The 13,786-nt window shown below is 47.1% G+C and overlaps 1 protein-coding gene across 8 annotated transcripts in view; it reads left to right on the top strand.

The window, feature by feature from the left end:
• Window positions 1-9,817: 9,817 nt before the first annotated feature.
• The window catches only part of LOC105487251 (activating signal cointegrator 1 complex subunit 2), a 52,460-nt gene continuing 48,491 nt past the window's right edge, over window positions 9,818-13,786 (top strand). For 4 of the 8 annotated variants that reach the window (XM_071080371.1, XM_011750661.3, XM_071080370.1 and 1 more), the window contains exon 1: window positions 9,826-9,934. The gene's annotated coding sequence lies outside the window, so the exon portion shown is untranslated. Of the gene's footprint in view, window positions 9,935-13,786 lie in introns of all 8 variants that reach the window. The other 4 variants (XM_071080369.1, XM_071080368.1, XM_011750657.3 and 1 more) reach the window with 2 other exon arrangements.

The raw sequence follows: 13,786 nt of genomic DNA, 5'->3' as shown, positions 1-13,786 counted from the left end.
ATTTGGTTGGCCAGGGCAGGTAGATCGCTTGAGCCCCGGAGTTCGAGACCAGCATGGGCAACGTGGCAGAACCCCATATTTACACAAAATACAAAAATTAGTCGGGCATGGTGGCATGCACCTGTGGTCCCAGCTACTTGGTGGGGCTGAGGCAGGAGAATTGCTTTAGCCCAGGAGGTCGAGGCTGCAGTGAGTAGTGTTGGCACCACTGTACTCCGGCCTGGGTGACAAAGTGAGACTCTGTCTCAAGAAAACAAAAAACAGGCCAGGCACAGTGGCTCACACCTGTAATCTCAGCACTTTGGGAGGCTGAGGATTGGCCAACATGGTACAACCCCATCTCTACTAAAATACAAAACTTAGCTGGGTGTGTTGACAAGTGCCTATAATTTCAGCTACCCTGGAGGCTGAGGCAGGAGAATCACTTGAACCCAGGAGGTGGAGGCTACAGTGACTTGAGATCATGCCACTGCACTCCAGCCTGGGTAACAGAGTGAAACTCAGTCTCAAAAGAAAAAAAAAAAAAGAAAGAAGGAAAAGAAATATGTTTTCCATTTTTTACCCTATTGGGGTCTAAACCACCACACAGAAGCTCCAGCTATACCACCATTTCTCAAGCTCATGATTATTAATACTTTGGGTGAGATAGTTCTTTGTGGTGAGGCTGCTCTGTGTATTGCAGGATGTTTAGCAGCATCCCTGGCCTCTAATACCTAGTTCCTCTAGTAGTGACAACCAGAAATGTCTCCAGACATTGCCATATGTCCCCTGTGGGAGAAAATCACCCCTGCTTGAGAACTGCTGGACTAGACTACTGAATGATAAGAGAGACCATGTGGCAAGAGAGCCCCACCCAGCTGCCAGCTATTCCAGCCACCCCAACTCAGATGCCAGACATATGAATGATGCTGTCTGGGACGTTCCAGCCTCAAATGAGCATGCAACTCAGTGTAACCAAATGATAACACCAGCTGACACTACGTGGAGCAGAAAAACCACTCAGCTTAGCCCAGCCAATTCACAGAATCATGAGACATAATACATCTTTATAAGCCACTAAATTTGGGGGTAGTTTATTATGCAGCAACAGATAACTGTGACACAGGCCTAGCTCCATTCTTTTATCTTTTTTTTTAAGGCAAGGTCTTGCTCTGTCAGCCAGTCACCCAGGCTGGAGTGCAGTGGCATCATCATGGCTCACTGCTGCCTCAACCTCCTGGGGTCAAGTGATCCTCCTGCCTCAGCTTCCCAAGTAGTTGGTACTAGAGGCGTGAGCCACCACACCCAACTTTTTATATTTTTTTGAAGAGACAGGGCCTCTCTATGTTGCCTAGGCTGGTCTCAAAGTCCTGGGCTCAAGTGATTCTCCCATCTTGGCCTCCCAAACTCTCGAGATTACAGATGTGAACCACTGCACCAGCCCTAGCTCCATTCTTGCTATCATCTATTCTGTCCACTGCCATGGCTATTAGAGTTATCTTTTTTCTTTTATTCTTTTCACAAAACTGCCTACCATTGACTACTAGAGTTATCTTTCTAAAAATTTCTCAGCTTCATTCAAACCCTCCAGGACCTTCCCCACCGTCAGTTGCTTAGCATGGTCCACAAAGCCCTCCGTAATCTGGCCTCTCCTTAAAATGCCCTTAAACTCTGAGATTCAAGCTATACACATTTACTTGCAATTACCTGCATGGTCCATCTTCTTTTACACCTCTGGGTCTTTGCTCCTTTCCTTGTTAAGTTCTACTAACCTGTCAGTTCCTAGATTTCCTGAAAACTCAGATTAAACAGCATCCTCCCCAGAGAGTCCATGTATATCCTACTACATACGATGCTTTTCTTGGCCAGGTGTGGTGGCTCATACCTGCAATACCAGTTGGGAGGCTGAGGTGGAAGGATCACTTGAGCCTAGGAGTCCCAGGTTGCAGTGAGCAATGATGGTGCCACTGAACTCCAGCCTGGGAAACAGAGTGAGACTTTGTCTCAAAAAAAAAAAAAAATTTTTTTTGGCCAGGCACAGTGGCTCATGCCTCTAATCCCAGCACTTTGGGGGGCCGAGGCGGGTGGATCACATGAGGTCAGGAGTTTAAGACCAGCCTGGCCAACATGGTGAAACCCCGTCTCAACTAAAAATACGAAAAAATAGCGGGACATGGTGGTGGGTGCCTATAATCCTAGCTACTTCAGGAGGCTGAGGCAGGAGAATCACTTGAACCTGGGAGGCAGAGGTTGCAGTAAGCCGAGATTGCACCATTACACTTCAGCCTGGGTGACAAGAGCAAAACTCTGTCTCAAAAAAAAAAAAGGTTTTTCCCTTATGACCTCAAAGCATTATGTATATGCCTATCACAATACTTCTTAAACCGTGCTATATGATTTATGTTTTATTCATATTTCTGACAAGACTGTGAAAACCTTGAAGGCTGGAATTGAATCGTTACTTTATTGATGATAACTGGCACATGGTAGGTGCTCAATGAATATTTGTTGCTGAGTGATTATAGTAGGTTGAACAAGCATTATTATACAGCTAAGGAAACAGAGGCTTAGATAAGCTAAGCAACTTGTCCAGTTTGCCTAGTAATTAAGGGATATAAATGGGCTTAACACTTACATCATTAGACTGTACAACCAATCCATCAGCTACCTCTTTACCATGTACCTCTCCAGAACACCACTGGTCTAATAAAAGAATACCAATTGGTGGGTACCCAAGGTATACCTGGTCTATCCAGAAGCTAATATCTCCTTATCCCTAATCTAGCAACTTGAAATGCCAGCCACTGTTTCTGGTCATGATCTTGAACAGTTAACAATCTCACCCCTCTTGCCCCAGTGGGTACCAGTCATAATCTTTAGAAAAGGCTGGTCAACTAAACAGGAGAAGGACTGAGCACCTAAAAGTTGTATTAGGACAGAAGCCCAACTCAAAATGGCTTAAGCAAAACAGGCATGAGAAAAGCCTCAGGGTACCTGAATTCAGGTTTGCCTAGATCCAGGGTTCAAATGATGTCATCTCTCTCTTTCATTCTCTCTCTGCTTATCATTCCTTTTCTTGGCTCTGCAGTTCTCTGAGTTGGCTTCATTCTCAGGTTCTATGTGGTGGCCTCCAGCCAGCATAAGTTTATTCTTACTGCTAACAATCTCATCAGAAGGAGAGCTTCTCTTTCCTTTTGATTTCAAATAAAGATACCAGAATTGGGTATCACTGGATAGATTTGGCAGACTGGATGGAATGGCTCATGCCTGTAATCCTAGCACTTTGGGAGGCTGAGGCGGGAGGGTCACTTGAGACCAGGAGTTCGAGACTGGCCTGGGCAATATAGACCCTGTCTCTTAAAAAAAACAATTGAGGCCGGGCGCGGTGGCTCAAGCCTGTAATCCCAGCACTTTGGGAGGCCGAGACGGGCGGATCACAAGGTTAGGAGATCGAGACCATCCTGGCTAACAGGGTGAAACCCCGTCTCTACCAAAAAATACAAAAAGCTAGCCGGGCGAGGTGGCGGGCGCCTGTAGTCTCAGCTACTCGGGAGGCTGAGGCAGGAGAATGGCGTGAACCCGGGAGGCGGAGCTTGCAGTGAGCTGAGATCCGGCCACTGCACTCCAGCCTGGGCAACAGAGCGAGACTCCGTCTCAAAAAAAAAAAAAAACAAAAAAAAACCAATTGAACATCATGTATCCACTCTTGAGCCAATCACTGTGACTGAAGGTTTAGAATATGCCATTTATCCAGGCTCATATTAGATTGATGTGGCAGCTTCCAAGATGGCACCCAGTGATCTTGCCTTCTGATATCCATGCCCTTGTATAGTAAGACCCCTCCCACACTGAATCAAGACTGGCCTATGTGACCAGTAGAAATGTGGCTGAAGTGATGGTTTGTGACGTCTAAAGCTAGGCCACAAAGACATTGGTGCTTCTGCTTTGATCTCTTAGATTGTTCGCTTTGAGAGATGCCAGGGGCCATGTGGTGGGGACACTCAACTAGCCCTGTAGAGAGGAACCGAGGCCCCTTGCCAATAGCCAGTACCAACCCAGCAGTCATGCGAGTAAACGATCCACTGCAGAAGTGAATCCTTCAGCTCTAATCAAGTCTTCAGTCCTAGCTGACAACTGATTGCATCTTCCTGAGAGACCCTAAGCCAGAACCACCCAGCCAAGCCACTTTGGAACTCCCAACCCACAGACACCATATGGGATAATAAACTATTTTTTTAAATTGAGATGGGGTTTCACTATGTTGCCCAGGCGAGTCTTGAACTCCTGGGCCCAAGTGATCCTCCCACCTTGGCCTCCCAAAGTGCTGGGATTACAAGCATGAGCCACTGCACCTGGCCTAAAAAACTATTATTACTGTTTTGTTTTGTTTTGTTTAGACGGAGTCTTGCTCTGTTGCCCAGGCTGGAGTGCGTGGTGTGGTCTTGGCTCACTGCAGCCTCTGCCTCCCGGGTTCAAGCAATTTTCCTGCCTCAGCCTAGCAAGTAGCTGGGATTACAGGCGCCCGCCACCACACCTGGCTAGTTTTTTTGTATTTTTAGTAGAGACGGGGTTTCACCATGTTAGTCAGGATGGTCTCAATCTCCTGACCTCGTGATCTGCCCTCCTCAGCCTCCCAAAGTGCTGGGATTACTGTTTTAAACTGTTGTATTTTGGGATGATTTGTTGCATAGCCCTAGATGACTAATACAATTTTGGACATTTAAACTCTGGGTAAGGGGTCAATGCCACTCCATACATATTGAAATGGGAGTGACGGTTCCCTAAGGAGTGATCAAGTTGCTATTGGTAGGAAAACAGAGGAAATAAACACTGGACGCCAAACAACAGCTAATCTCAACAATGAGTGCTCTGCAAACACATGCTTGCTGGAGGACTGACATGCAAAAGAAGGGAACACTGATTCATCTGAGGTGACTCAGAGTGTCTGGGCCAGGCAAGACTCAGACCTAGATATTTCAGTGTCTATTTTGTAGCACTGAATATTGACAGTTTTCTCCCTAGTTACCCCTAGACTTTGTTGATTATACGAACCATGGACACTCCTCTCTTTTGCCAACCCAAATAGTTGTTCTTAGTTGTTTTTCTTTTAATCTAGAGGAGAAGCCAGGCCAAGAAATTGCTCTGTATTTGCATGTTTGCAAATGACTTATGCATGATTTGAGGCCTCTCCTGTTAACCCGGCTTTTAAATTTAATTTCAGTTGGACACATATTAGCTCAGACAAGAATGTGTCCTTTGTAAACCAACATTCCTCATTAAGCTTTTTCGGCAAGGGAGAAAGATGAAAGAAATGTAAAAGTTAACACTCCAGCTGATAGGGAGTCTCCTTTCTTCCTTCCTTCCTTTTCACTAACATTTTTCGAGCATCTACTATGTTCTTGGCATTGTCTATATTATCTCATTTAAGCCTTCTGTTTTGTTTTGTTTTGAGACTGAAATGCAGTGGCACAACCACAGCGTACTGCAGCCTCCACCTCCCAGGCTCAAACTATCCTCCCATCTCAGCCTCCATAGTAGCTGGGACTACAGGTGTGTGCCACCACACCCAGCTAGTTTTTTTATTTTTATTTTTTGAGAGATAAGTCTCATTATGTTGCCCGGGTTGGTCTCGAACTCTTGGTCTCATGCAATCCTCCCACCTCAGCCTCTCAAAGTGCTGCAATTACAGGCACGAGTCACCACATCCAGCCTTAAGCCTTCTAATGATGAGGTGGATATTAACTATCTTGTTTAACAGATGAGAAAACAGATACATTTGGAGAAGTTGGTGATTTATTGGATGTTTTGACTTCTTACAGTCATGTTATTTAGTTCCAAAACCTTTGTGATATGAACATCTTTGTACCCATAGAAAAAGATGGAATCAGTGCATATATTTTTTTCCGGAATTATTATTTTAAGGACCAAAGACTGCTGTATGTGATTTTCTCCCAACCAGTCACCAGGATACAGATTGCATTTTCCATGCGTCCAGTGTGTGTGGATGACAGAGAAGAAACAAAACAACACAAAACAAAACACACAGTTTCTGGCACCTTTTTCTGTCCCTTCCATGTCAGTAGAAGATCAGTTTTCCAAAAATGACAGCAACAGACTGGCAAGGTGGCTGTAATCCCAGCACTTTGGGAGGCTGAGGTGGGAGGATTGTTTGAGCCCAAGAGTTCAAGACCAGCCTGGGCAACATATTGAGAAACCATCTCTACAAAAAAATTAAAAATTAGCCAGGCATGGTGGTGCATGCCTGTAGTCACACCTACTCAGGAGACTGAGGCAAGAGAACTGCTTGAGCCCAGGAGGCAGAGGCTGAAATGAGCCATGATCACGCCACTGCACTCCAGCCTGGGTGACAGAGGGAGACCCTATCTCTAAATAAATAAAATAATAATACTAACAGCAATAAAGGGAAACATTCACTGTTCTGACACAGCTTGTGGCACTTGAGACCTCTTGGAGCTTGGGAAGGGCTCTTGGTAGGGAGGTTATGAGGACAGGCTCTGTGGTTAAACAGGGCTGAATTCAAATCCCCACTCCACCCACTTACCAGCTCTGTGACTCTGGTCTAGTCTTTAAACCTCTCTTTAAAATGGGGTAATAATAGCATCTACCTCTTATCATTCTTACAAAGAGTCAAGGAGCACCTGGCTCAGTGGCTCATACCTGTAATCCCAGCAGTTTGGGAGACCAGGATGGGCAGATCACCTGAGGTCAGGAGTTCGTGACCAGCCTGGCCAACATGGCAAAACACTGTCTCTACTAAAAATACAAAAATAGGCCGGGCGCGGTGGCTCAAGCCTGTAATCCCAGCACTTTGGGAGGCCGAGACGGGTGGATCATGAGGTCAGGAGATCGAGACCATCCTGGCTAACACGGTGAAACCCCGTCTCTACTAAAAAATACAAAAAAAAACTATCCGGGCAAGGTGGCGGGCGCCTGTAGTCCCAGCTACTCGGGAGGCTGAGGCAGGAAAATGGCGTAAACCCGGGAGGCGGAGCTTGCAGTGAGCCAAGATCCGGCCACTGCACTCCAGCCTGGGCGACTGAGTGAGACTCCGTCTCAAAAAAAAATAAAAAAATAAAAAATAAAAATAAAAATAAAATAAAAATAAAAAAATTAGCCCACTGTGGTGGCATGCGCCTGTAGTCCCAGCTACGAGGGAGGCTGAGGAAGGACGATGGCTTGAACCTGGGAGGCAGAGGTTGCAGTGAGCCGAGATCGTGCCACTGTACTCCAACCTGGGTGACAGAGTGAGATTCCATCTCAGTAAAAAAAAAAAAAAAAAAGGCAAAGAGATAATGTATATTAAATGCTTATTCCAGTGCCTGGGATGAAGCAAGGGTTTGACAAATGTGATCATTACTATCACAATTGTCTTTATCTCTCTGCACCTCTACCTCCTCTGCTGCAGACCTGGGGTTGATATGTGTCCTCTAAGTATCTGTGGCAGGCAGACTCTAGAATGGCCTCCATTGATTTACATCTTTTGGTATTCCTGCCCTTGTGTAATCCCCTGTGGGCAAATCCTGTGACTTGCTACTAACAAATAGAACATGGCAAAAGTGATGTCACTTTCATGATTAGGTTACATGAGATTGTAATTTCTCTCTTGCTAATAGAATCTCCCATTGCCTTCTTTTGTTTGTTTGAGACAGGGTCTTGCTCTATTGTGCAGGCTGGAGTGCAGTGGTGTGATCACAGCTAACTGCAGCCTCGAACTCCCGGGCTCAAGCAATCCTCCTGCCTCAACCTCCTAAGCAGCTGGGACTACAGGCATGCACCACCATGCCTGGCTAATTTTTAATTTTTTTTTGTAGAGACGAAGTCTCGCTATGTTGCCTAGGATGGCCTCAAACTTCTGGGCTCAAGCAATCTTCCTACCTCAGTCTCCCAAAGTGTTGGGATTATAGGCATGAGTCACTATGCCCAGCCGCTACTGCCTTCTTTGAATTTTTTTTTTTTTAATTTTTAGAGACTGGGTCTTGCTATGTTGCTCAGGCTCTATTTGAACTCCTAGGGGCAAACAATCCTCCTGCTTCAGCCTCCCAACCTGCTGGAACTACCAGCATGTGCCACCACTCTTGGCTTCCCTGTTAACTTTTAGGCTTTCATGCTTTGATGAAGCAGGCTGCTACACTGGAGAAGCCTATGTGACAAGCCTTTGGCCAAAATCCAGCTAGGAACTGAGACCCTTAGTCCAACAACCATTAAGGAACTGAATTTAGCCGGTAGCCATGGGAACTCAGAAGCAGACCCTTTTTGAGTTGAGTCTTTAAATGAGACTCCAGCCCTGGCTGATACCTTGATTGCAGTCTTGTGGGTGACCCTGATGCAGAGGAGCCGGCTATGCCATCCTCAGATTCCTGGCCCACAGAAAATGTGAGATAATAAATGTGTTTGTTGGCCAGGCGTGGTGGTTCACGTCTGTAACCCCAGAACTTTGGGAGGCCAAGGCGGGCGGATCACGAGGTCAAGAGATCGAGACCATCCTGGCCAATATGGTGAAACCCCGTCTCTACTAAAAATACAAAAGTTAGCTGGGGGTGGTGGCACGTGCCTGTAGTCCCAGCTACTTGGGAGGCTGAGGCAGGAAAATCGCTTGAACCTGGGAGGCAGAGGTTACAGTGAGCCAAGATCACACCACTGCACTCTAGCCTGGTGACAGAGTGAGACTCTGTCTCAAAATAAATAAATAAATGTGTTTGTTATAAGTGGCCAGCAGTGTGTTGTTGTAAGTTTGTGGTAATATGTTATGCAGCAATACAAAACTAATATAAAATCCAGCTCCTCTCATCTCATTTCTGGTTTACAGGCCATCTCTCCTATTTCCTCAGCACCTTGCATTCATCACATTGACTCGTTGCTATTGGTTTTCTTGCACTCCCTATTTTGTAAGCTCCTTGAGGACAGGCACTGGACTAAGCATTACTTGTAGCCCTAGTGCAGATAGCAGGGGTTGGCAGGAGGGTCCTGGGAAATATTTCACAATCCCAGGGTAGGGTTGTGTTTTCCATTCGGGGGCTTCTATAACACCCCAATAATGATGGTGGTTGGTTTTGAATTCTTACTGTGTGCCAGGCACTGAGATGAAGCCAGGGATGTGTGTTCCTAACAAGTTTTCTGTGATGATTCTGATCCATAGCCAGACTTAGGAACCACTAAATCTACATTACCTGAGACATTCTGTAGAAAAACTGCATCCTTCTCTCAGGACAGCTATACTTGTACCTTCATTAAAAAAAAAACAAAAACAAAAACCAAAAAAACCTGTATTGCATACATACAGAAAAGTGCACAAATTTTAAGTGTACAATTTGATGAATTTTCCAAAGTGAACACATCTACATGGCTACCACCGAGATGAAGACAGGGGTGACCCCAGCCTCACTTGTGGCCCCTCCCAGTCCACAGCCCCAGAGGAAACCACCAATCTTAACACCATCACCACTCATGAGTTCTGTCTGTTCCAGAATTTCCCGTAAACGAAATCGCAGTCTGTACTCGTACATCTGCTTAATATTATGTTCGTGCTTTTGACTTGTTAAAATTTCTCTTCTGGATTAAATATGTAAAACGGTGACTAAGGAGGTCGGGCAGAAGGTGGAAGCCTGGGATTCCGAGACGCCTTCTTAGGTACCCAACTTGGATTTCCCGAGAGGTGTAATCACGTAGGGGACGTAGGAGGGGAAGGAGGCGTGGCTACAGACTGCCGAGTGTGGGGCGGAGTCTTAAGAGTTGAGGTGCTGCCCGGGTCCGGCTTCCCGGCGGTAGTTTGCTCTGCTCTGGGGGCGGGGCCAGGCCGAGACTTCCTGTCTGCTCCTGCGGAATCGCCGTTTGACCCCGGAAGTGCGGACGCCCAGGGAGCTGTCACCGTGGTCGGCGGCTGCGGCGGCGGCGGCGGAGGAGGTGGCGGCACAGAGCTGGTGGTGGAGCCGCCGAGGTGAGTGCGTGGCTGGTCCCTGCCGGATGCAGGGCAAGAGGCCCCGGAGGAGCCGCGGCTGTGCCTTTGGCACCCTTGGCTCTCCCACCCTCTGGCCTCCTTTGCGGGGCCCGCGCGTACGCTGAGGGGTTGTGAGCCGCCCCCAGCTCCCGAGACTTGGCCGCCAGGGTCAGGAGCCACGGGTTCGAAGTTCGGCCCCAGAGTGGCCTTGGACCAGCCACGATCCCCCCACGTCCTCACACCCGGGGCTTCAGTTTTCTCAGGGTTCACTCATGCGTTCAGCAAATATTTGTGGAGTGCTTCCTATGTGCCAGACACAGATCTAGGCATTGGGGATACACATAAAGCAAGACAGACAAGGCTTCTGCCCTCATGGAGCTTACAGTCTAGTGGGAGGAGATGGTCAACGACAAGCAAATGCACGAGGTCATTAAAGCTGTGACACTAACTGGGAGAGTAGATACTATAGGCAGGGCAATCAGAAGGTCTCTGAGGAGAGTAATATTCAATTGAGAGACTAGAGGAATGATGACAAAGAAACTGAGGAAGCAATAGCCCCGGGGATGTTCCCAGGCCATATTGTAATTGGGTGCTTGTAGGGAGCTCCCGTCCCTTTCTTAGCTTTTGGCTTTCGCTGTCCTGCCTGGCAGGGGAATACAGTGGTGGCACAGACATAGTCGTGATTATTGTGTGTCCTTTTGAAACTTAAAGTTCAGATTGCCTAGTTCAATTTCTTTTTTTTTCCCCCCCAAACGGGGTCTTGCTCTGTCGCCCAGGCTGGAGTGCAGTGGCGCGATCTCGTCCCACTGCAACCTCCACCTGGGTTCAAGCGATTCTCCTGCCTCAGCCTTCCGAGTAGCTAGGATTACAGGCATGCGCCACCACGCACAGCTATTTTTTTTATTTTTGTATTTTTAGTAGAGGCGGGGTTTCACCTTGTTAGCCAGAATGGTCTCGATCTCCTGACCTCGTGATCTGCCTGCCTCGGCCTCCCAAAGTGCTGGGATTACAGGAGTGAGCCATCGTGCCCAGCCCTGCCTAGTTAATTTGTACCCATGCTTTAGACAAAAACTCAGGTCTTCCTTGACATCCCTCCTCCCTCAAACCAGGTGTCTCTTTTAAATGCTGCCACAGCTTCATGAGCCTTACCTATATAGCTACATCATGGTATTGGTTTTTATTTGTTTGTATGGCTAATTGGAAAAGTATCTGTCTTTCCCCATTATGACTGTAAGCTCTGTGAAGGGCAGGACCAGGTTTGTTATTTGCCCACCTTAATATTCTCTGGGCATCAGTGCCTGCCACATAATAGGTGCTCAAAAATATTTGAATGGCCGGGCAGTGCCTCATGCCTGTAATCCCAGCACTTTGGGAGGCCAAGGCGGGTGGATCACCTGAGGTCAGGAGTTCCAGACCAGCCTGGCCAGCATGGCAAAACCCTCTCTCTACTAAAAACACAAAAATTAGCCAGGCATGTGCCTGTAATTCCAGCTACTAGGGAGGCTGAGGCAGGAGAATCTCTTGAACCTGGGAGGCAGAGGTTGCAGTGAGCCGAGATCGTTCCTCTGTACTCTAGCCTGGGTGACAGAGTGAGACTCCATCTCAAAAAAAAAAAAAATGAAATGATTAACATACTGTTTGCTCTCCCATGGTTTATAAAAGGTCTTTTCTGCCACCAGGTTATCATCATCTCTTTCTGGTCATGTCTCTCCCATACTTACATGAGTCCTCACTGCTCTCAGGTGAAATACTAAAATCTTTTTTTTGTTTGTTTTTTGAGACGGAGTCTCGCGCTGTCGCTCAGGCTGGAGTGCAGTGGCGGGATCTCAGCTCACTGCAAGCTCCGCCTCCCGGGTTTGCACCATTCTCCTGCCTCAGCCTCCCGAGTAGCTGGGACTACAGGCGCCCGCCACCTCACCCGGCTAGTTTTTTGTATTTTTTAGGAGAGACGGGGTTTCACTGCATTAGCCAGGATGGTCTCGATCTCCTGACCTCGTGATCCGCCCGTCTCAGCCTCCCAAAGTGCTGGGATTACAGGCTTGAGCCACCGCGCCGGGCCAGAAATACTAAAATCTTTAGTGTAGCATTGAGGCTTTTTTTTTTGAGATGGAGTCTCGCTCTGTCGCCCAGGCTGGAGTGCAATGACATGGTCTCCGCTCACTGCAGCCTTCACCTCCTGGGTTCAAGCTATTTTGAGGCTCTTTTTAAACTGGTCCTGTCTTCCCTATCCAGCTTCTCTTCTCTCTTCACTTCTGTCATCCCCTATCTGACCTTGTGTTTTCAGCAACACCAAATGTCTCCCTCTTCCTTCAAAGCCACACTTTTTAGACAGGGTCTCACTGTGTCCCCTAGGCTGGAGTTCAGTGATGTATTATGACTCCCTGCAACCTCACTCTCCTGGGCTCAAGCAATTCTCCTGTCACAGCTTCCCAAAGTGCTGAGACTGCAGGCGGGAGCCACCTCACCCAACCCAGAGCCGCACATTTTAAGACTCTGAGCCTTTGTTCATGCTTGCTCTCTGCTTGGAATGTCACCTTTTCCCCCATTCTTCAACATCGAGGTTATAGATCACCTTCTTTGTAACATCCTTCATTTCTCTCCTGTACATTTCCTGTTACAGCTTTAATGCCGAATGATAGTCAGTTATATGCCTAGGACCCAGATTATATGCAGGACATTTCCTGTTACAGCTTTAACGCCAAATGATAGTCAGTTATGTGCCTAGGATCCGGATTATATTCAGGAATTGTTTGCTGAATAAACCAGGAAGCCCAAAGTGTCTTGCCTCTGGTTGAGACTTGAATAATAACAACTAAATTTTATTGAGTGCTTATTATGTGCCAGGTATTGGGTTGAGCACTTCACATTGATTACTTCTCATGGCAACCCTGGAAGTTTATGTACTATTACAATTCTGATATTACAGAAGAGGCAGTCAAAAGTTACAGAGGTTAGGGAACTGTCTCAGGGTCTCAACATGGAGAAGAAAAGGTGGAGCCAGGATTTGAACCCAGGCTGTAGGACTGTAGCGCTGTCTCCTTACCACCACACCAGACTAGCCCTGAACTGCCCTGGCGGGCAGTGGTTTGTAAGGGTGAATTTCTTTAAAAAAAAAAAAAAATTTTTTTTTTTTTTTTTAAATTTTGAGACAAGGTCTTGCTCTGTCACCTACGATGGAGTGCAGTGGTGCCATCATGGCTCACTACAGCCTTGATCTCCTGGGCTCAAGTGATCCTTCCTCCTCAGCCTCTTAAGTAGCTGGGACTACAGGTGTGCACCACCACACCTGACCAATTTTTGAATTTTTTGTAGAGATGAGGTCTCACTATGTTGCTTAGGCTGGTCTCAAACTCCTGGCTTCAAACAGTCCTCCCGCCTTGGCCTCCCAAGTGTGGGGATTACAGGCGTGAGCCACTGCACCTGGCCGTGAATTTCTTCTGAAAGCAAATGCTGTCTCTACCTGTCTCGGCCTGGACTGTGGGGCCTAGAGGTTAAAGGGTGGAGACTTGCTTCCTCCTCATGACTTTTTTTCCACCCTGTGTCTCACAGCCAACACTCCCGCAGCCATCTTCAGCGGGCAAGCCTGGAAGGAATTGGGCCTATCAGTCATTTAGAGTTCTGTACTGGTGTGCAAAGCAGTGGTGTTTCCAGCTCGCCTTCCAGCATGGCTAGAGGGTTAGGAAAATAAATTATTATTATTGTTTTTTAACATATTCAGCACGAGAGCCCCAGGTGCCCTAGCAAAAGACCTGGGCTTTGGTTTCAGCTTGGCCAATAATGTATTTACCTCGAGCAAATCAGGGCCCCTCTTTGGACATCTGAGCATAGTAATCCTTGTCCTTAATTGGGTTG

The sequence above is a fragment of the Macaca nemestrina genome, chromosome 15 (assembly GCF_043159975.1).
Source record: "Macaca nemestrina isolate mMacNem1 chromosome 15, mMacNem.hap1, whole genome shotgun sequence".
NCBI lineage: Eukaryota > Metazoa > Chordata > Mammalia > Primates > Cercopithecidae > Macaca > Macaca nemestrina.
The sequence above is the reverse complement of the archived record's forward strand: the minus strand, read 5'-3'. Positions and strand labels throughout refer to the sequence as shown.